This window comes from Pleurodeles waltl, chromosome 1_1, assembly GCF_031143425.1.
Source record: "Pleurodeles waltl isolate 20211129_DDA chromosome 1_1, aPleWal1.hap1.20221129, whole genome shotgun sequence".
NCBI lineage: Eukaryota > Metazoa > Chordata > Amphibia > Caudata > Salamandridae > Pleurodeles > Pleurodeles waltl.
The window spans coordinates 492,955,938-492,981,040 of NC_090436.1; positions in this window are offsets into that span (position 1 = coordinate 492,955,938).

Genomic DNA, 25,103 nt, shown 5'->3' on the forward strand with positions numbered 1-25,103 from the left:
GTATTGGCATAATTAGCATAACCTGATCAAATTTGATCATTAAATTCCTTAACATTATCATGCTATCATATATACAATAGCAATGGACGTATCACCCGGTGTGTTCCTAATCATATACACCTGTTCTAAAAAACACCCGATGTTAGCCGCTGTACCAACCTCATGTATGGCGTAAACTCATCCACACGCTGTCGCGTTTCCCACACAATCTCATTTATCTAGGCTCCATCTCAAATTTTTGCAAGAAAAACATAGTAAGGAACTTTAATGTAGAGGAAGTATATGTGCGGCTGCCATCTTGTAATGAGTGTGCACAACTTCCACCCGATTTCTGCGACTATGTTGCTAAAATGAATTGGCATTATGTATCCCAACTTAACAAAGATTGTAATTTCTTGTCAGCGAGACCGGATCCTCAGGGTTTGCGCCTGTTCCCAATATGTCCACCTCTTGGCAGCTCCAAACTCCACTAGCCGTTATAGCACAGAGTTAAAGAATGGCCAAGTGGGGGATGGGTTTTAGGTTGGGAACAGCGGGGAAGGAGACCTGTGGAAGCAAGAGTTAGGAACACAATAGCAAAGTTATTCACATTATTCTTCATCACATTTGTTAATAAATACCTATACTTTGATACCATGAGAGATCAAAAGCTTTCCAATAACATAACTTTTTAGTTCTGGATACCTGGAAGTAAAAGAAGGATTACACAAACGTTCATTTAAGCATTTCCAGAATAACACCTTATGCACTGACCATTGAACTCTCTCAAGTTAGTTCTTGGAATAGTAACTATGGCATGACAAAAGTAAATTAACACATTAATTCCCAAAACATGAACAGCGAAAGATTTATGAATAATACTGTATAGTTACACTCTGTTTTGATTTGAGTTTCAGGATTCAATTGCCCAGAAATTACTATGCATCTTATTGCTAAACTATAAATCAAGATTCCAATGCCAGGAAATGATCGCGTATTCTGCCGATCTGAACTGCAAGGGTTAATTGCCAAGAATGAATCGCACACAATGCTGCTGATTCAACCATCAAGATTCAAATGTCAGGAAATGATCGTGCGCTCTGCCGATCTGAACTGCAAGGGTTAAATGCCAAGAATGAATTGCGCACACTGCTACCGATTCAACCATCAAGATTTAAATGTCAGGAAATTATCGTGCGCTCTGCCGATCTAAACTGCAAGGATTAAATACCAAGAATGAATCGCGCACGCTGCTACCAATTCAACCATCAAGATTTAAATGTCAGGAAATGATTGCGCGCTCTGCTGATCTGAACTGCAAGGATTAAATATCAAGAATGAATCGTGCACACTGCTGCCGATTCAACCATCAAGATTCAAATGCCAGGAGATGATCGCACACTCTGCCGATCAGAACTGCAAGAGTTAAATACCAAGAGTGAATCGCGCACACTGCTGCCGATTCAACCATCAAGATTCAAATGCCAGAAAATGATCGCGCACTCTGCCGTTCTGAAATGCAAGGGAAAGGCCAAGAATGATTTGCGCACACTGCTGCTGATTCAATCATCAAGATTCAAATGCCAGAAAATGATCGCGCACTCTGCCGATCTGAAATGCAAGGTTTAAAGGCCAAGAATGAATCGTGCACACTGCTGCCGATTCAACCATCAAGATTCAAATGCCAGGAGATGATCGCGCACTCTGCCGATCAGAACTGCAAGAGTTAAATACCAAGAATGAATCACGCACACTGCTGCCGATTCAACCATCAAGATTCAAATGCCAGAAAATGATCGCGCACTCTGCCGTTCTGAAATGCAAGGGAAAGGCCAAGAATGATTCGCGCACACTGCTGCTGATTCAACCATCAAGATTCAAATGCCAGAAAATGATCGCGCACTCTGCCGATCTGAAATGCAAGGTTTAAAGGCAAAGAATGAATTGTGCACACTGCTGCTGATTCAACCATCAAGATTCAAATGCCAGAAAATGATCACACACTCTACCTATCTGAAATGCAAGGGTTAAAGGCCAAGAATGAATTGCACACACTGCCACGGATTCAACCATTAAGATTCAAATGCCAGGAAACAATCGCACACGCGATTTAATCCAAAGACCAAAACTCAAAATATCTCAAGAAACGGAGTCGGGGGCCTAACCCGACCTCCGCCTTACCGCCCGGCTTGAGGATCATCAAGGTAATGAGGACAGGGCCTGGAAATGTCCTAGTAGGCCTCCAGAACAGGAGCCCTGGAAACTGCTGCTGCTCTGCACCGGGACTTCTGAAAAGTGAGCATGCGGAACTGGGCTGGGTTCCTTAAATATACCCAAGCCCCGCCCACTGCCACACCCAGCCACACCTAGTCAGGCTGCAGGAAAGGCTTGAAAATGAACAATACATTGCAAACAGTATTAAAGACATATCAATATAAATACCTGCAATGCAAAAAGTTAATATGCAATATCAGCACACAATGCATGAATTATTACATTGCACAAGTTTTGTTTCTCTGTATTATGTTGCCTGTAGAGCACGCATTGTCCTGGTGTTGACATTTCTATCAAACACTACTCCAGAAAGTGTCAGATACACATAAATGGCCAATTATAAGAAAGTATAAAGATGTTAAAAACGGTCAAATGATAACTCATTTGAACAAAATGATGTCAACCTAAAGTGCTATTCATGCATAGTGTAAAAGATGGGATAAACAACAGACATTAGTGTTAAAATATTAGAAATGTTCAAACAATAAATCATTTGAGTAAAAAGATGTTAATCCAGAATGCCATTCATGCAGAATGTAAAGCTTGGAACAACTAACAAACATTGGTTTTCAGGTTAGTAATGACAAATCATCAGAGGATATAGTGTATGTAACATATGAATAATAAAAATAAACCCATATCCTATGTTATATCTATGTCATAAAAAACATATCATGAATCAACAGTACATTCAATACTGTAATATCAAAATCATTGTTATATGCAATTTGAATAAAAGTTGTCTCATCATCAACAATACATTGCTCTTTTCCACATATGTTAGTGAAGACAGTTAAACCAACCACATCATATATCTGAATGTAATTATTGTACAAGTAACTATAGGAAATGGTACATCTCATTATCAATGTTCATACCTAGTTCCACGTTTTTCAATCTAATTATCCATCTTGCCATGTTTTTTCTTAATTACAAAATGCGATTCCTCCCCTAGGGTTAGCTATGGTATGGCTGATCCCCATGTATTTAATCCGTGGGGTATCTGATATTGGATGTTCTTTGGCAATATGCTGTATCACTATGATGATGAATCACTATTTCTCAATGAAGGCTTATGTTTTTGTATCCTTTTTTTTAGTGCCTGAATTGTACTGCCCACATAGACTTTGCCACATTCACAGAGTAGAATATAAACCACACATTTTGTATTACAGTTGATAAAGGTTTTTATTTTATACGTGTTGCTACCATTGAAGATAAAACTAAAGGTCCAATGCTGCACATATTACAGCAACCACATTTATAGAAGCCACATGGTCGTGCGGGCAACAATGTTTCCCTGTTCTCTTTTAAAGGGGGGAGGTAACTTTTGCAAACCATATCCTTAATCGTTCTTCCTCTTTTGTGTATCATCTTCGGTTTGTGAGGAATGACATGAGATAGAGTGTCATCTGTACATAGAATATTCCAATGCATATGTAGCATTTTGTAAATGTCATCTCTATTGTTGCTGAAAGGTGTGCAAAAGGTGACCGAATTGTATGATAATTACTTTTTGTGTTTCCTTTGTTTGTTTAATAACGATTTTCTAGGTATTCAATTGATCCTCTGTATGGCTGCTGACAATTTTTCTAGTGTATCCTATTTGTAGAAATCTATTTTCCAAACAGTCTAACTCCACTTCACATATATCTATTTCATTTCTTTTTATCCTAGTGATCTCTCCATACAGTATAGCTGCCAGTTGAGTATTAGGATGAGAACTATTTGCATGTAGTAATGCATTACATGCAGTAGACTTACCATAAATTCTTGTCTGTACTGTGCTACCTTAAATGGTAAGCTGTATGTCCAAAAAGCAGATAGTATCCTTGCTATATTCAAAAGTCATTTGTAAGTTAAAATCATTTGCATTAAGGTAGGTACAAAACTCGAATAATAGAGATTCAGGTCCCGTCCATATTACTAAGATGTCATCAATGTATCTCCCCAGAAGAATATATGTTCTGTTAAATGCGAAGGACCCTTTTTCCAAAAATGTGTTTGTTCATAGAAAGCCATGTACAAGTTTGCATATGATGGTGAAAAAACAGGATCCCATAGCTACTCCCTGGGCTTGTCGATTCCAATCTTCCTCATGTTTAAATACAATATTGTCCAGTATGACTTCAATCATATTGATCAACATGTTCGTATGTTCTATGTGGGAGGCTGATCGATTCGAAAGAAAGTGACGGACAGCTTCCAATCCTCTAGTTTTAGGTATACAGATGTACAGTGAACTAACATCCAATGTTACCCATGTAATTTCTGATGAGCAGATCAAGGACCAGCTCCAGACCAATATTGACAGTGCCCTCTATTAAGTCCTTTTTTAAATTTTTCCATTTTGGTAGGAGAGAGGGGGGAGGGTTTTAGGATGGACTTTAGACTTTTCAATGGACTTTTTGGGGACAGGGTTATCATTTGTTTAGGGAGAAGAGTAGGACTTTTGGCGGGTTTTCTGTTTATAAATAATTAAAGGGGATATTTATTTTACTTCATTTGTGCCTCAAATCTTTACTTTGGTGTCAGTTTGCACTGCTGTTTTAAAATGTAGCCTGTTTTAATCTGCTAAAACAAAGTGTATGCCATTTACTCATACCCTTGCTCTATTGCCTTCTGACACTATATATCGACCACTAGGGGATGATTGCCTTGCCTATTTTGCCTGCAAAAACCGAGTACACACAGACAACATCTTCTTCAGTAAGAGTTAATTACTAACTAAAAAGTTCACTTCAATCCACAATTCTTCTCTTAACTGAACAGATGAAGCGAGTGAGTCTTCTTACTACGTTTTTTTTTCTAAGATGGTATCTTTAGGGGTGCTAGGGGTAGTAGTTGTAGCAGGCTAGTGTGCTAACAAGGAAGACAGAAGGTGCCACTTCCACCTATGCAAAGTCCAACTGCAGGATTAATCAAAGGGTAATCCATCACTGTGAACTAGATTGAAAGAAAACAGCAAGGAAGTGGGACATATACTGTAATTTTAGGAAGACTGAGACCAGACTACCACAATGACATCAATAGACACACAGCAAAGAAGACAATATGGTAATACAATCTCGCAACATCAATTTATTCTCAGAAATGATGAGGAGTTATGAAACTAAACATAGGAAATGAAATCATGTGGTCAGGAGAAGTGGGGTCAGACTCTAGAGTGGCTGGACCCGGTTGAGCGTTTAATGACATAACATACAAGGCATGAATGATGATGTTGATAGGACTGGTGTGGAATATTGCTCAGGTAATAAAAGGTTAGACGGTCATGTAGTGACTTGGTGTCGCTTTCACCACACCTTCTTTAGCTGCTTCTCTAGTATATTCAATAGTGGGATAGCTTGGCCCATTGTTCTGTCCTCCTTGCTAACTTCCTGCATGAAAACTTCAAAAGAGAACAGCATCTGTGTGAGGCATGTGACTAGGCCCCATTTGTCTGCACCCCTGGTCATAGCTTTTCACAATTGCATCCCCTCCTTTTTTAACAACATAGTCATTGATACGTTTGTACTGCTCAAACAGACGTTCCGACATATAATAGGTTGAGCTCCAACGCATTGGCACCTCTTGTATCACAGTTTTAACTGGTACTCTGTTATCACGCTGAATAATCCACAAATATTTCTGGGTTTTAAAAGAATGGCTGTAAATGAGTGCAGATGCATCTACTGTTGGTCAGTATGTTGCTGACTATGTCTTCTTTTTAACAAAGTCTTGCACAACCAGGTTGATGCAGTGCACCAAACACAGGACCCTGAAATAGCCACCGTTTGCCATGGCCTTGACTATGTTACTGCCATTGTTGGTGGAAACAAATCCAATTTGAAGACCTCTGGATCAGAGCCATTCAGACACCTTGCTATTAAATTCTTCCAAGATGTTTGTAGTTGTATGTGATTTTTTTAATGGTGAACATGGCTAATGTTGCATGCCGCCGAACACGCTTAAAACTTTCTTCATGGTCAAGACTTTGTTTTACCCCTACAAAAGAGATCCAATGTTCAGTGATGCACATGTAATCAGTTGCCTGACAACTGGCCCACATTTCTGTAGTCAGGTGCCACAAAGCTTGTTCAACCAACTACAACACATCATGATGCAGTACTGGAACAGCAACTATGGCAAAATAGGTCCAACTTGGAACCTTCCATTTTGGGCAGATGGCTGCAACAAAACTCTAAGCACCGAATTAGTGTCATTTTTTTTAACTCTAATTCGGTGCAAAACTAACTCCATATTTATACTTTGGTGCTAGACCCCTCTAGCACCAAATTTATGGAGTTAAAGTCATTTTTTGAAAGTGGAGACCTACTTTGCCTTAATGAGATGCAAGGTAGGCGTTCCCGTGCAAAAAATGACTCTATGGCCTTAACGCCATATTTAGGGGCATATTTATACTCTGCGGCATATTTATACTCTGTTTGCACCGAATTAGTGTCATTTCTTTTTACTCTAATTCAGTGCAAAACTAACTCCATATTTATACTTTGGTGCTAGACCCATCTTGCACCAAGGCCCTGATTTAAACTTTTTTTGCACCGCATTAACGTCATTTTATTACACAAAAGTGGCGCAAACTTACAAAATATTGGCCCTTATTTATACTTATTGCTGCAAAACTGCACTAACTCAGTTTTGCACCAAAAAGTTTAGCACCGGCTTGCACCATTTCTGTGCACCAGCCGGGCACCATATTTATGGAATGGTGCAAGCCGGTGCAAAGGGTAGGCTAGAGTTTAAAAAAATGACTTTAGTCGGGTGGGGCTGGCAGTATAGAAGAAGAGGGTTTAGCACCAAAAAATGGCTTTAGGCAGGTTAGAGTAAAAAAAAAATGACTCTAACCAGATTAGCAACATTTTATGGTGCTAAACCTACCATGCCACATGACTCCTGCCTTAGAAAAGGCAGGAGTCATGCCCACCACCCCAGTGGCCAGCACAGAGGACAGGGGTCCCCTGGGCATGGCCATTGCACCCGGTGCCATGTATGGGGGCCCATTACAGGGCCCCCTATGGCACTTTCAAAAATAAAATGCACTTACCTGTACTTACCTGGGATGGGGTCCCCCATCCTTGCAGTCCCTCTAGTGTGGGTGGGGGTGCCCCTAGGGCCTAGGGAGGGCACCTCTGGGCTTATTCCATGGTGTTCCACCATGGAAATAGGGCCACAGGTCCCCTAACACCTGCCCTGACCCAGGTCTTAAAAAATGGGGCAAAGCAAGCTTTGCCCCATTTTTTGACCCCTCCTCCCTCCCTTGCACCAGTTTTACATGGGAGTATAAATATGGTGTTAAGGCCATAGAGTCATTTTTTTGCACGGGAACGCCTACCTTGCATCTCATTAAGGCAAGGTAGGTTTCCACTTCCAAAAAATGACTTTAACTCCATAAATTTGGTGCTAGACGGGTCTAGCACCAAAGTATAAATATGGAGTTAGTTTTGCACTGAATTAGAGTTTAAAAAAATGACGCTCATTCAGTGCAAACAGAGTATAAATATGCCCCTTAGCGTGAAAAAATGATGCTAATCTGGTCAGAATCATTTATTTTTACTCAAAACTGCCTAATGTCATTTTTTTTTAAGCTAGCCTACCCTTTGCACCGGCTTGCACCATTCCATAAATATGGTGCCCAGCTGGTGCTAAAAAATGGTGCAAGCCGGTGCAAAACTTTTGGGGGCAAAACTGCCTTAGTGCAGTTTTGCACCAAAAAGTATAAATAAGGCCCTAAGTATCCCACTCATTCCACAAAATTAAAAGGGAGGAGGTCTGAGGCTAATATTTTTACCAGTTTCCCATTGTACAAGCGTACCTTTGGGTGACGGTGGACGTAAGGTCCCTCTTGCCTAAACATGCTTGTAATAGTAGCCTAGATTTTCTTCTTTTCTGGGGCCACTGGCGCAAGTGACTTTCGGAAAGTAGTAAGTGGTGATAGACTCAATGTGCATCATGGGGCAGTTACTATATGCCATTGTGTCTCACTCTCCATCTGACTCTGAGTCTTCTTGTGCCATTGTGAGGTCACTGAGGTGGGTGATTATGGCACATTTGGCTGAATTTAGTGGCATCTGAAATAGAAAATCTACTCCAGAAATGAGTTTGGGCATGCAAGTGGCACTGTTGTGGCCACTGACATGGCCATAAGCAGTGCAAGAGAACATGAAGTCTTCTGTGCTTGCGAGCTGCCCAGAAGTATCATGGTGCTCACAAGAGAGTGCCATAACCCAATCTCACGAGTGTGAATTAACTCCGCTCTACACCTGAGTGCAGAATGCATGAACTCTGCACTACTCCGTGTTGCACTGCGTGCCTAAATTCCACAAACTGCGCCACAGAGCAGAGTTCTACACCCAGGCCTACATTATATTAGTGTTATTGATTCTCCAAAGTAGCTGTGATGTGGTGCAGCACTTCTTCAAGGTTGCAAGGCCAACCTTGCTAATTTTAAAAGGTAAATAAAGAAATGCCTACTACTTTTCTTGACAAGCTTGGTGGCAATGGAGGAGATGATAAGAAAAAGCAAAGAGGACGGGCAAATGATCACTAAAGGGAGGAAGTTAGGAAATGTACCAAAAGATACTCATATTGGGGGAGAGATAGGATGATAGGGAAGGAGGATGAGTTGGAGTTGATCATATTTCTTTTAACAATTAGCGCTTTGCGGGGACAAAATATGTTGTGAACCCCTGTTTTATGAGACTCCGAACAGGCTGTAAATTTGCAGCCTCCATTTCAACACGTGTGCAGTGCTGGCTGCAAGCTTTGCCTTTATCCATGAATAAAGTGATGGTTTTGGTATAGCTTCTGGCTAGGGTCCTATACTGACAGGGCATTGAGTTGGGATGCAGATCATTGTTAAAATGCATTACAAGATGGGCTCTGTCTCTGGAACAATCAGGTGAGGCTGCTGCAGATCTGGATTGAGGTGCATTTGTAGTGCTGCTTGTAAGGACTTTGGTTCTGAAACAGGTGATGATGATGTAGGTCATGATTGCCAGCTTTGGATTGGAATTAGTGGGGACCACCTAACACAATTCTATTTTTTTTATATTACAACAAAATTCATTATATGACCAGTGGCCTTGATTCACTTTAATTAGACTAATCACCTGAGAACATTGATCGTAAAAGCCTATGCATTGGCATAGGTTGCCCATAGCATTCCGGGTCACCTTGTAATGCAACCCAGGCTGTAGGCAGGGAATTACGTAAATTGGCAGAGTTACTTGTGTGAACCAGAGATTATTATTAATTTGCAGCAAAGCGTCTGTATTGGATGTGATCATGATAAGGTGAGTAAGTGCTGCTACATGTGCACAGAATGGGCTTTTGCAGTTCTGGTTCTAGAATTATGTTACCAGCACTGCATTATGTACCATTGTCGGAAAATGGGTTAGTGGTAAGGGCAGGTAAGTACCAACACTTAGCAATAGGCAACTAACCTCCACTTAGGTCCAGCTAGGTCTCAGTAAATTAAACCCAGTTCAACCCTTGGTAGCTTGGCAACGAGCGACAAGGCTTAACTTAGGAGACAGAGTGTAAAGCATTCAAATATCACAAAATATGAATTAAATAAAACACAGGAAAGAGTTTAAAAATACAAAACCAATTTATAAAAATAGATTATATTTTTATCTTTAAAATGACACAAAAACGAATAAAATCGGATAAGGGGATTATTGTTTTCTAGCGCCTAGAAACAAAAAGCACCAATGTGGTCATCTGGTCGCACCTGGACCGGGGCAATGTCAAAGTTTAAGGGGGACCGCGATGGAGCCCGGCTCCGCTACAGCCCGGGGGAGGCCTTGGTCAAAAGTTTACCTTCACACTTAGTCATTTTTCTGAAGATTTTCTTCAGCGGCACAAACCTGCCAGTCCAATCCGACCTCCTGGAACCTATTCTCCGGGTAGGCGTCGTGGGAGGCCTCGTGGAGATTTTTACCTTCGGACTTGGTCATTTTTTGGAGGTGAAAATCCTTTGACCGGGGTAAACCTGGATCTTGATCCGACGTCCTTGGAGCCCTCCTCGGATACGCTGGCTGGGAGGACCCAGTCAAGTTTCTACGTTCGGACTTAGTCTCTTTTTTGGAGATTTCCTTTGCCGGGACGAAACTGCAAATCAGGCCGGGTCACGGGTGAGGCAAGCCAGCTAGAGTTGCCGCGGCGGGTCGGTCCCTCTATGGAGCTTTCTGCTTAAAATGTATATATCACTTGTCATTAAATGTGTTTATATATTATTCTGTGCTTCACATGTATATAGATCATTACATGATTTCCATATGTATACTTTGATTGGATGCTTATAGGTCGCTGTTTTATTTATCTATCAGAATACATAAATATTATCAGAACTGTGTTATCTACAAGTGTTTCACTATTGAAATATTGAGGAAAGTATACAATAAAAAATAATAAAAATAATAATGCAACTGCACAAATAAATTAGCTGTAGGTACAGCATCACATGAAAGTCTGAGTTTGTACAATACATCTTTATATCTCAGTATATTGTCTGCCTTATACATGTATACTGTTTCTATGTAGTTATGTATCTATACATCTATTACTTTACTCCTACTGTAGAAGAAAAAAAAAAACTTTGACTCTCTCCAATGCACTACTTTATGTCTCATCCTATACCTCTCTCAAAATATCCTAACCTCTTCCTCCACACTCTGACTCATCTTAAACCTCATTTTACTACTAAGATCTCCAAAATAATCCTTTATAGACTCTTCCCTCCTCTATCCTTCTTTAGCTCTCCACAAACTTAATTTTACTAGTACGATCTCCCAAATAACTTTTTCTAAATTCTACCTTCATGTATCCCTCCTTTGACTCACCCCAAACCTCATTTTATTATTATGATCTCCCTAATCCCTTTCTAGAATTTTCCCTCTTCCAGCTCTCCTTTTACTCATCTCAAATCTCATCTTACTACCATGGTCTACTAAACAACACTTTCTAGACTCTTCCATCCTCTATCCCTCCATTATCCTATTCAATCCACCACCAATTATTTTTTGTTCCGGAGTAGCATGCTATTTACTGAAAAGCACTTCAGCTCCTTGCCAGGGGTAGTAAGTGCTATATATATACAATTACAATTGTGTGCAATGCTTCTGCTAACACCCATTATTATCCATGTCATATTTAACCAGCCATAAACATATACTCATTATGCTCCACAGCTGCATATCAATTTTCGATGTTCAAAGGTGTCTATCCCAACAACATTGCATGACATGTAATTTCACGCATTCATCAATGTACACAACATAATTCTTTGCGTAATTATGTTACGTACACTTGTCGGGCCCAACGCAGTGGTAAGTTCGAAGTTCCAACATAGCAGTTTTTCTCTGCATTATGTAGGTATTGGTAAATTTCACTGAGACGTTGCAGCTTTTTGACAAAGAAAATAAGATGCGTTTGGTGTTGCTTTCCTTCCCTCTTGCCTCCTGTGCATGCTTAAGATATCTCTCTGCATAGAGGAGGTGGAAGCACACCAAGAGAGCAATATAAATAATTCTGGCTCATTACCTTCTCTAGCTAGAATAATCCTCAACAACATCCAAGGTCGTGGCGGCCACTTGCTCAGCAAGTGCCGAGAAGCTGGGGTGTGTGTGGCCCACAACACCCTAGCCATATCTATGATATACTAATCAAACACGGAACAGAGGGGACACAATTTTATCTGTTTGCACTGAAGCACACATCACACTTGCTTTGCCGCTGTCAACTTTCCTCTGATACTTAGAGGCATATTTATACTTGTTTTGCACCGAATTTGCGTAATTTTTTTCTCTTAATGCTAATTCAGTGCAAAACGATTTCCTTATTTATATTTTGGTGCTAGACCCCTCTAGTGCCAAATTCATGGAGATAAAGTAATTTTTTGGACGTGGAAACCTACTTTGCGCCAATGAGAAGCAAAGTAGCCGTTTACGTGCAAAAAATGAATCTAGGGCCTTAGCCTCACATTTATCCCCATTGTAAAATCATGCACAGGAGAGAGGAGGGGTCAAAAAAAAATTTAACGGCTGAGTCGGGGCAGGCGTTAGGGGACCTGTGGGCCTATTTCCATGGTGGAACACCATGGAATAAGCCCACAGGTGCCCTCCCCAGGCCCCAGGGACACCCCCATCCACGCCAGAGGGGCAGCGGAGGATGGGGGGCCCCATCCCAGGTAAGTATTGGTAAGTATAGGTAAGTATTTTTTTTTTCAGTGCCATTGGGGGCCCTGAAATGGGCCCCCCTACATGGCACTGGGTGCAATGGCCATGCCCAGGGGACCCTGGTCCCCTGTGCTGGCCATTGGGGTAGTGGGCATGACTCCTGTCTTTTCCAAGACAGGAGTCATGTGGTATGGATGGTTTTGCGTCAGAAAATGACTCTAGGCAGGTTAGAGTATTTTTTTTTACTCTAACCTGTCTAACATAATTTTTTGGTGCAGAAACCCCTTCTTCCATACCACCAGCCACACCCGACTAATGTCATTTTTCTTTTTATGCCAGCCTACCGTTTGCACCGGCTTGCACCATTCCATAAATATGGCGGCCAGCTGGTGCACAGAAATGGTGCAAGCCGGTGCTAAACTTTTTGGTGCAAAACTGCGTTAGTGCAGTTTTGCACCAAAAAGTATAAATCAGGGCCTTAGTGACATAATACACTCCAAAACTCATTCATACTTAAATTTAGCTAATGCCTCCCACAAGTGCTTCCTAAGGCAATGTTGTGGTTAAAGCAAATAAGAGGCAATATGTTTGTCTTCGATTTGGACAATACTTTTTTAATGATATTCCTAGAAAATGTAGGTATGTTTTATGACACAGAATGAAAAGTACATTGCAATGTCTCCATGCTATCAGTACTTGTTAGTTGATGTTGAAGTCAAGCCAAGGGAAGCCATTTTATAATTAAATAGAAGTGTCAAATATTGCTCCTTGTGCTATGAACTAGTACACAGCTGTTTTAGAAATACAATAATGTCCATTGGTCTACATTGAAATACAATTGCTTTCATTGTTTCCATTTTTCCATTCCATCCTTCGATTGGTGAAGAAAAATATACACATATTAGGTTTTTACTCTATCATGAATATTCATTTCTTCACTCCTTGACAAAATATGAATCTTTTAAATTAAATTTAATATTTGTGCCTATTTTAATATTTAAAATGGAGAGTTTCCAAGAGTGCATAAAACCTATTATAAAATGGCACGATTTATGTGAAATAAAATGTACTGACCATCAAATATAGTGATGAAGACAGGGTAGAAGAATTCATTAACTGGAGGAGCACACCAGAAACACAGCTGAGGGTTCATTAAATACTAACAGTAAAGGGGTGAATTTACAAGTGGGATTGAGGGGCTGTGTCCTCATGTAACAAAACAAGGCTAAGTGTCTGAAACAGTTAAAATTCATTCTAAGCCCGTGTCTTGTTTTCCTGCAGACGCTTTTCACCAGGCCTGTGATTAGGTGTACAAAACGATTAAGAATGTGAAAATGAGCCCAAACAAATGGACAGAGGAGGGGGGCAGAGACAAGCATATGCGCTCTGTAGCTTTTGATTTTTTTTTTATTTGCCCTGGTAGATACGGAAGCCCCATGCTTGAATCCTGACCTGCGAGCAGGATATATACATATATCAAAACTGAAGCATATTTGTCCTTCAGTTTGGAAAACGCAGCACAACACATACACACCAGTTAAAAATGCACAACAAAAATGTTAACATCGTTATTTGTTATGGGGAGATGTAAGTGCAAAAAAGTAATTCTTTTGGCCTATTCAGCCCCATTTTTTCTGACTGACACTGATGGTAACTGACCCTGACTGTGCCCTTTCCTCTGCCAACCAGGCCCAAGGCCAGTGCTCTGATCCAAAGGTAGATGGTAATGTGGTACAATTACAATTGGCAATGACAGACTTCTGTAAGTCCCGAGAATACAACAGGGCAAGGGGGATTTAAACTACCTATGAGTCCCTAGTATATAATAGGGCAGAGAGGCTTAGAGGCCCAGTAGATTTCCTGCATGGGTGAGTGCACTCCTGTGTTGCCTTCTGTCATTTTTTTAAATGTAAAATGTGTGCAAATTCGACTTTGGAATTAACCCCTCAGGTGCCCAGTTCGATCTGGTCTTGGCCACGGCCACGGCGCTCCGGTGCCGTGGACAAAAGCAGCTTCTCCTGCTGTGTGCCCTAGGGGGAAGCGCTAGCGTTCCCCCTGAGGGCCCAGCAAACCCCTCCCCTGGACAAGGATGGAAGGGGAATCTCTGCCATCCCTGCCCACCCCTGACCCCCCGTGACATCATCAGGGGCTTCCCCCTCCCCGCTGAAAGCTCAGCTTCCAGTGCGATCGGAAGAGAAATCCAAAAGCATTTATCCTCCGATCACGTGGAGGGGGCGAGAGAGGCATGAAATGAGAGGAAAGGCCTTTCCTCTCCTTTCATGTCTCTCTCTGCATTTCTGCTGCCCGATCGCAATGTGATTGGGCAGCAGAAATGCCCACTAGACACCGGGGATTATTTTTTTTTAGGTTATTGTCATGAGGCAAGGGTCGCTCCCTGGGGGGCCAAATTAATTTAAGGCCATTTCTGCCCCACTGAGGGCATATCGGCTTAATATAATTAGGGGGGGGCAGAAACCCCTAGACACCAAGGATATATATATATATATATATATATATATATATATATATATATATATATATATAAATATATATATATATATATATCTATATATATTTTCTTTACTTTATTTTTCTATATGTGGGGAGCAGGTCGCTCCCCTGTATGGCAAATTGCCTTTTGGCCATTTCTGCCCCTATTGGGGGCAGATCGGCCTATTTTTATTTGAACAATCTGCCCCGAAGGGGTGCAGAAACAACTAGACATCACAGATTTTTATTTTTTGCATCAATTTCATGCAAGGGGAGTGATCCCTTAGACAAGGGTCATTCCCCTGGGGGGCACATTTATTTTAGGCCATTTCTGCCCCCATTGGGGGCAGATTGGCCTATTTTAATTAGGCCGCTTGGGTGCAGAAACCACTATCCACCAGGGATTTTTTCATGTGCCAATTTCACGCAAGTAGAGCGACCCCTTAGGCAACGGTCACTCCCCTTGGGGGGACAAATTTATTTTAGGCCATTTCTGCTCCCCTTGGGAGCAGATCGGCCTACAGATCGGCCTAATTCTATTAGGCTGGCCGATCTGCCCCCAGGAAGGGTACAGAAACCACTTAGGCACCAGACATTGGTGTGTGTGTGTTTTGTTTGGGGGGCAAGGGTCTCTCCCCTTGGGGGCACATTACTGTTGGCCATATCTGCATATTTCTGGAAGGCCCATCTGCCCCCAAGTGGGGCAGAAAGCCCACCAGAGACCAGGGAAGATGTTTTTTTTAAAAAAAGAGGATGGGGGAATGGCCATACCCCCACCCCAAATAAATGGGGCCAAAGTTGTTCTGCCCACCAGTGGGCATATAGGGCAATTACCCCTGATCCACTCCCTGGGGGGGCAGAGAGTCTGCGAGATGCCAGGGAATTAAAAAAAAAAAATAGTGGGGTGGTGGCTACCAACCAGTATGGGCATGGTTATGCCCTCACCCCAACTGAAGGGGGTAACAGTCTTTCAGCTCTCACCCACACACTATAACATCTTATCCCACGGCAAGCAAGAGGACATTTGATTATTTTGTGTTTTGGTCTTACATTTGGGCCATAAGAGCTCGTCTAACTCTCAAAATCATCCCACTTGGATTGGTGAGGACTGCACTTTTTTGGGCTTTGTGACGTTGCCATGTAGAAAAATCCACAAGACTAGACACATCTGAAAACTAGACATCTGGGTGTGTCCAGGGTGGTGTGCTTCACATGCACCGCACCATTTTCTTACCCACAATGCCCTGCAAACCTCCAACTTTGCTGGAAATCACACATTTTCCCCACATTTTTGTGATGGATCCATCCGGAATCTGCAGGAGACCACAAAATTCGTACCACCCAGCATTGTCGCATCTATACTGATAAAAATTCTGCCCCACTTGTCAGCCTAAAATTCTTTTTTTTTCAAACTGCCCTTTTGGACCTGCTTTGGTTCCTTCTCAATTTCAACATGTTTTTGGCTCTTCCCTGTCACTGGCACTTGGCCCACCTAAGCAAGTGAGGTATCATTTTTACTGAGAGACTGAGGGTAACGTTGGGTGGTAGGAAATTTGTCCCGGTGCAGTGATCCCACAGAGAAATGTGGGAAAAAATTGATTTTGTAGCTAAATTTGAGGTTTGCTGAAGATTCTGGGTAAGAAAAAAGTGGGGGATCCACGCAAGTCACACCTCCCTGGACTGTCTAGTTTTCAGAAATGTTTGGGTTTGGTAGATTTACCTATATGGCTGCTGAGCCCAGGACCAAAAACGCAGGTGCCCCATCCCCACAAAAACAGGTAGCTCTGTATTTGATAATTTTGATGTGTTCGCATAGTGTTTTGGGGCATTTCCTTTTGTGGGCACTAGGCCTACCCACACAAGTGAGGTACCTTTTTTATTGGGAGACTCAGAGGGATGCTCGGTGGAAGAAAATGTGTGGCTCCTCTTATATTCCAGGACTTTCTATCACCGAAATGTGAGAAAAAAGTGTATTTCTTTTGCCAAATTTTGAGGTTTGCAAAGGATTCTGGGTAACAGAACCTGGTGAGAGCCCCACAAGTCACCCCATTCTGAATTCCTCTTGGTTTCTGGTTTCAAAACATGTAGAGGTTTGCTAGGTTTCCCTAGGTGCCAGTTGAGCTAAAGTCCAAAATCCACAGCTAGGCACTTTCCATGCAACACGCCAGATTTCAATGTAAAAATGTGATGTGTCCATGTTGCGTTTCCTGTTGCGGGAAATAGGCCTACCCACGCAAGGGAGGTACCATTTTTATCGGGAAACTTGAGGGAACACAGAATAGCAGAAGTGTTATTGCCCCTTGTCTTTCTCTACATTTTTCCTGCCAAATGTAAGACAGTGTGTAAAAAAGACGACTATTTGAGGAATGCCCTGTAATTCACATGCTAGAATGGGGCTACCGGAAGAGATGTGCAAATAACCACTGCTTCTCAACACCTTATCTTGTTCCCATTTTGGAAGTTCAAAGGTTTCCTTGATACCTATTTTTCACCCTTTATATTTCACCAAATGATTTGATGTATTCCAGGTATACAAGGAAAACCCATTGCAAGGTGCAGCTCCTTCATTGGCTCTGGGAACCTAAGGTTCTTGATGAATCTACAAGCGCTATAAATACCCGCAACCAGAAAAGTCAAGCAGATGTAATGGTATATTGCTATAAAAAATTTGACACAGCAGGAAAAAGTGACAGAGTAAAACATGGAGAAAAATGGCTGTTTTTTTACCTCAATTTCAATATTTTTTTTATTTCAGCTGTTATTTACTGTAGAAAAACATTGCAGGATCTACACAAATGACCCCTTGGTGAATTCAGAATGTTATCTACTTTCAGAACTATTTAGCTTTCCAGGACCCAGCATTGGATTCACACCCATTTCTGTCACTAAGTCGAAAGAGGGTAAAAGCATGAAAAATTGTAAAAATTAAGTACATATCAGTAAAATGCCAAAATTGTGTTGAAAAATGTGCTTTTCTGATTCAAGTCTGCCTGTTCTTGATAGCTGGGAACATGGTGATTTTAGCACCAAAAACCCTTTGTTGATGCCATTTTCAGGGGAAAAAAACACAAGCCTTCTTCTGGAGCCCTTTCCCCATTTAAAAAAAAAAAAAAAAACTTTTGCTGTATTTTGCCAAATTTCTTGGTCTCCTTTAGGGGAACCTGCAAACTCTGGGTACCTCTAGAATCTTTAGGATGTTGTAAAAATAGGACACAAATTTGACATGGGTAGCTTATGTGGACAAAAAGTTATGAGGGCCTAAGTGCGAACTGCCCCAAAGAGCCAAAAAAAGGCCTGGCACCTGAAGGGGAAAATGCCTGGCAGCAAAGGGATTAAAGGTTCTTTTAAAGTGATAATCTGCCTTATTTTTACATATGTCACCCCTAAGGTCTGCCCAAGGTGCCTCAGGGGTGGGGTGCTATGTACCTATAAGCAGGGGCACTATCAAAGGTGTTTTATGTGTTCTGGTGAGAGAAACACAGCCTGTTTCATTTTTCCTCATAGTAGATACTTGCCTCCATACGCTAACATTGGACCATTTAATATAAGCATACATATTGCTAAGAAGGCCTACATGTGTCATGAAAGGACTAAAAAGATAGGTAATGATGAATCCAACAATTTTGCACTGTTGAATGTATCATAACTAATACAGAGTTATAGGAATTTCTTTTCTGCAAGCCAAAACCCAGCCTGCTAATAGCCTCCCTGATTGGTAAGCCTTAACAGGATTAGCCAGGCTGTTTTGATGAAGTGATAAGTGGCCTGCACTGAGCAGAGGTTATGTGATGGGGGGGAGTACTGCACTTGCAGAGGCCAGGCCAGGGAAAAGCTTGGTAAATCAAACTCCGCTTCAAAGGAAGACAAACAGAAAGGAATGCCAGCTAGGCCTACCCTCTGACCCTGTACCCCACAGACAGATAGAAGGTCCAGGAAAGGAATTTGCAGATGACCTAGGGGGGGAGTATTAATGGAAATGAGTCACAGCAGTAGGTTGGTTTAGCCAGGTCTTGCTCCTCTGGAGAGAAATCATCCATCTTGGATTTTGAAGTGCTGTGCTTTGTGGGACAAGAAAATGACACACTTTGGAGGGCATTGTCATGCTTTTGGGTGGCACTTTGCTTGTGTCCCAAGATGATTGAATAAATATAGCTGAGCTGCATTCAGAGTACTGCTCCTGTTGTACACTGGAACAGCAGCCTTAAGAACTTTGCCTTGCTTCAAAAAGGACTAAGGAGTGGACTTCCTGAAAGCAGCAGGTTAACAGAGCATGGCTGCATCAACTGTGACAAAAGTCCCCAGCCTGGAGTGCGTCCAGTGGACTTTTAATGATACTCGATGTATAGGATTTTGACTTATGGCTCAGCAGCATGAATCATGCACTTGGGCAGCTACAGAATCATTAGCATAGTGGTTCACAAATGCCCAACTTGCATTAACTCCTGCCTGTATCCACCTATATATAAACTCACATCCTATATGTATACATCCTGTCAGTACTTAATTTTGTAAAAGAATACGTTCCAGGTCCCAAATTTATTCTTAGAAGCCCGCCACCAGCACTACAGAGTGTTGGAATTGCTGAATACCGGGGATACCTAGTCCTGATTCTACCGCATACCTTTCTTTCACCACCCTACTGTCCCTGCCCCTTATCTCACTCTTACAGGTTGGTTTTATGTCGTACTCTCCCTTTGCCATTGTTTTAATGTCTTTCTCTCCTGTCTCCTTTCCCCCTTTTCTACCTTTCTTTCACTTGTTATGGGTGAAAGTCTGACAATGAAAAATAGGTCCTGGTTCCAAAGATGATTACTGTGGGCTCCACCTGCAGCCGCTGGCTCAAAGCAAATGGTTAGTTCTGTACTTTATATCAGGTCCAACATTGCCACATGTACCTGACAGACAGACATTAAAAAGGCCTGCTTTAGAGTTTGTCAGGCGAATATTTCATCACCAATTTGCTGGGTATTATACATCCACCCTAAAACAAGTGCAATACAATGGACTTGGGCTATCCGTCAAATTTGTAATGGTGTAGCCCGTCCATCAAACTCTAAACCAAGCTAAATCACGCCCTAAATTCCTTGTGCCATATAATCTGTATCTCTCTCTCACATATATACACTTATACACGCACAAGATGAGTCAGAGTTGATCATATTTCATTTGACAATTGGAGCTTTGTGGGGCCAAAAAATGTGTGAACCCCTGTTTCATGAGACTCTGGGCAATCTGCAAATTTGTAGAGTGCAGTTCAATAATACATGCATGCAGTATTAGCTGCAATCTCCGCCTTTGCATATGAAGAATGTGTGTGCTTTGGTATAGCTGCTGTAAGGGCTCTTTACTGACAGGGCACTGAGTTGGGATGCAGACCATTATTGAATTGCATTAAAAGATGTGCTCTGCCTCTGGAACCATCAGGTGAGGCTGCTGCAGGTCTGGATTGAAGTGCATTTCCAGTGCTGCTTGTAAGCACTTTGGTTCTGAGACAGGTTTCTCTTTCTCTCTCTCTCATTCAGAGAGAGAGAGACACACACACACACACACACACACGGTAAAATGATTTATAAGAGTCACAACAAATGAAATAAGGCGGTGAAGACAAACTCACATATACATCCTTTCACTCTTTACTGTTATTAAGCACTTCAAGGGATGTATTCGCTATAGTTTTATGCAGGTAAGTATGTCTGTTCAAAATGGTTGAACTTCACCTGTGCAACACCAGCAGGCTGAACTCCTATGTTGTTTTCCATTACTAAGACAATACATCAATAAACCGGCAGTTTAGGAAATTAAGTTATCTCTTTGTTTGTTACATAGTAAAACATCCAGGTATCTCATAATTCATTTTCTCTCCGTGACTTCCAAAACAGCAATTTATTTAGGAGAGAATCTAGGGCAACGGCATGTTTGTTTTTATGGAAATTCCCGTGGGAACACTAGATGATGTGCTCCTCTCAAGAGAGAATTGCAAAGAAGCTTTCAAGACAATATATATTTGCATTACAAATGGAGCTTTCAGACAATTCTTATTTATGGATTGGAATTTCTGATTGTGTGTACTAATGCTAAAAAAGGTATTACAAAATCAAATGTGTGCAAAAATTAACAACTTGTTTTAAGACAAACTCTTAGTAAAACTCTACATGAACATGTTAGCGGTCAATTATAGTAGTTTCTAGGCTTTGACATCCAAAATGTTAAGAACAGATGGACATTTCACATGACACGCTAAAAGAAGCTTTTACAAAGACCGTGCATATGACCTTGCCTGACTCAAAAAACCCTGGCATCAGCAAAGAATTATTCGTCCTGGTTATGGGGAGAGGGTCGCTTAAGCTTGTACATGTTAATTAAGTTTAATCCAGCATTTCCTTTCTTTCCTGATTGTTAAATTTCTTCTCCGGTAGAGTCGAGGAATAGGGATCAGGGAACACGGAGTGTGTGTTCTTTATCACAGACAGTAAGGAGCTTACATTTTTACAGACTGAAATGTATCAGTGCCATTCATTATTGGCGAAGGTAATAACTTGAATCGATAGGCCTAGATAGTATATGCATCGTTGACAGTCAAGATATACATCAATTAATTTGGGTATTCTAAATCTCCATGGATCTAGGCAGTACATCTGCATCAATGGCCACAGAAACATGGAGGCAAAGAGAAAAGGTCAACAGAGAATGTGATACTGTTTACAGGACACCCATTCAAGCTACAGGTGGGCAATTATCTTTACATTGAATAATGCAATATTTCAGTTTTTGTCACAGTACAAGGTAGAATTTTTTAAAACAGTGCAATGTGCTAAACAAGCATTTGCAATGCAATACGTTTAAGCTTGCCTGAATCTCTCTCCAAGTCAGGTCATTGCCAAAGTCTCATTAGTCCTGGATTAAGAGAGATTTTTGGCTAACAAGCCTAGACTTCCCACATATGTTTACTGTCAATGGTCCCACTCTTCTCCGAGTCTGCTGCATGGAGCTCTACTAAAATGCAGCCTATATCTACGACTCCAGATAGTAATGAGTATCCCTTTCAAGAAAGCAATGGGCTAAAATTAATTTCTGGACTGCGCAAAAAAGATAAATAAGACATAAGTATTTGGTAGTACGCAGCATGTGCCTCAATTGCCTCAGGTATTAAATGCCCCAGTGCGTACAAGCAATAAATGTGTTTTTAAAGGCCCAGAGCATCTTGGCGACAAACAGGCAATGTTATTCATATTATTGTACACCTCAACGGTTATTCATATTGTTGTACACCCCAACGGATTACATACATACATGCATGGGAAACCTCTACTGATTTATCATCATGATGACTAAGGCACATTTTCTGTTTTCTTTTGTATGAACGATGTAAGTGGTGCCACTTATTGTGCCCATTAAAGTAACAGCAAGAGTTATCTTCATTCTTTTTTTGTTTGAGTTTATTTAAAATTAACTAAAACAAAGAGGTTAAACAGTACAATGCAAAACATTCATAGAATAATAACAGTTCTTACAATTATAATAATACTGTGAAAAGGAAAAACAAATGTGTTGATAATAATGACATTACTATGAGTATTATGAGGAAGGGGGACCTGATTATGAGTTTGGCGGGGCGACTGTCAGTCAGCCAGACCTGTGGGGAGAAAACCGCAGCGGAGCTGGAGGTCTTCCCCACAGCTGCATTTCAATGTTTCCGCCGGTCAGGCTGGTGAAAACAGGCAGCAGCATTGGCACAAAGGGTACCCTCAGAAATGAACTCTGCTGTAACAAACAGTGCACATTCAGAGGATGATGGGCAGGGGGGCTCCTGCACTGCCCACAACATGGTTGGGAGCAATACAGGGGCCCTCCTGTGGTCCTCAGCACTGCCTTTCTGCCACCCTTTTCATGACAGGGACCCTGACATGAAAAAGCTGGCGGGAAGTGTACTCATAATTAGTACAGTGATGTGGAACTCAGCGCTGACCACGATTCCAACCGCCGGCTCCCCATAGGGATCTTTGATCCTGGCAGTGGCAGCGGTGCCCTGGCAGTCCGACCACTAAGGGTTGTAATCTGGAGGTCTGACTTCCAGGAATGCAGCTGTCTGAGTGCCACTGCGAGTTTGGCAGTCATAAGATCGCCAAACTCTTAATAGGGCCCTTTGTATCTATTGCAAAAATGGAACTTATGAGTAACTTTATATACAATAACTAATTGAAAAAGGAGTTTTAAGGGTTCCATCAGAAGTTTGAATAATTTTACTTGCAGTATTCTACAGTTAGATAAAAAGGTAGTGATTGGGGTCAATAACAGATCTTGCTGTATTGCTAGAGAGATAGAGGATACATAGTAGGTATCAATCCTGTGGTTAAAACATACAGCTTGCCACCAAGTTTTAAATGACACAGCTTGCATATTTTTTAGATATAATTAGATGAAATGCAATGGCAAGCAGAAGGCTTATAAGTTCAAGATCTTGGGATTGTCCAATCCATGCTGGGGCTAGACTTCATAAAGAGAGATTTGAAAAGAAGAGGGGAGTATTAACATAAAAAATTGTCTTGATTTGATTCCATACCTTTCACCAAAAAGAGATTATATTAGGACATTCAAACATCATGTGTTTCACGTCAGCATTTGGAGAATGGCATGACCAAAAGGCTGTTTCTGAATCTGGAGAAAATCATTGTATGCTAGTAGCAGTGAGTAACATTCAATTATAATTAAAAGATAAAGATTGTAGAGTATTAGCTGACTGAGAGGATTTGTGAATTTTAATCCAAATGTTGTTCTATTAAGGAATGGGCTAACATTGTAGGAGATTTGTTTGCTTTGGAGGTTTGACTTTTGATTTTGGTCTTTCTGTTTTAAGGAGTAGTGATTTGTAAATTGTAGAAACTTTGGGATTGGTAGATAGCAATGAGAATAATAAGGATGTTACCGTGGGTGGAGAATTTTTTTGGGGATGTTAGATATTAGATGTGATAGTGATTTGAGTAATGCTTCATATTGTTTTTTTGCATGATGAACGTAGAAAAAAGTTATTTTTAAGTATTAAAAAGGGTAAGATTTGGTCATTATTAAATAATTGCCTTTAATAATATATACCTTAAATTTTCTAGGATTTCCAATAGACAGAGCGATTATTGATTCGGATGTTATGATTATGCCAGAGGGATTGTTGAAGAATATTAGAAATGGATAGTTTGGTAAAAGAATGAAGGGACAATAAAATAAAATGGGAATGGATAACAACAGATGTGCATAGCTAAGAAATGCGAGTAGAGAAATGAGAAAGGATCTATAATCACTTTTTCTAATGAGAGCTAAAGCGGACTGTGGGAGATGTATAGGGATGAATCCAAAGATCAGATTGTTTTAAGGAAAGAGCAGAATTGTATTGTCGGAAGTCAGGGAAATTTAGACCTCTCTGAGATTTAGGGCCCTTTACAACAGAAAGAGGTACTATAGACTTTCTCCTGTTCCATAAAAATGTCGACAATAGAGAGTCTATTTCCTAAAGTATGAATGTGGAATATGAGTTAGAATCATAAAAATAGTATGCAGGATAATGGGAGATATCATAAGTTTAATTGAATCTAATTTACCCCACCAGGATAGGAGTAATGGATTCCATTTATCAAATGTGTCATTTAATGTGGAATTAATCCAACAGAGATGTATCCTTATAGTGTCTTTGATGTTGTTTGGCAAAACATATTCCCAAATATTTTATTTTAAAGGGTTACCATTTGAAGTCAACTGACGCAAATTGTTCTCTGGTATAGTTGATGTTTAATGTTAGAATTTCTAATATGCCAGTATTTATTTTGCATCCTGACAGGAAACAAATGAGACGTTTCATAAAAGATAGAATAGCTAAAGATGGGTGACAGCAGTGTAAAAGGATGTCATCCACATACGTGGAAAGTTTAACATGTGTTGTCCCTAATTGAAAATCTGAGATGTTGGGATCTCATAGAATTTTAGTTAGGGAAGGTCCTAGCGCAATAATAAAAAAGACACAGGATAGCAAGCTTCTTTGACATAATTAGATAAAATACCATTGACAAAGATTGCTGCTTTGGGTCCAGTATATAGTTAAGAAATGAGGCTGCAGAAGTTTGGAGAAAATCCAATCCATTGCAATGCTTTCTCAGCGTCCAGTGTGATAGCAGCTAAAGAATAATCCAATAA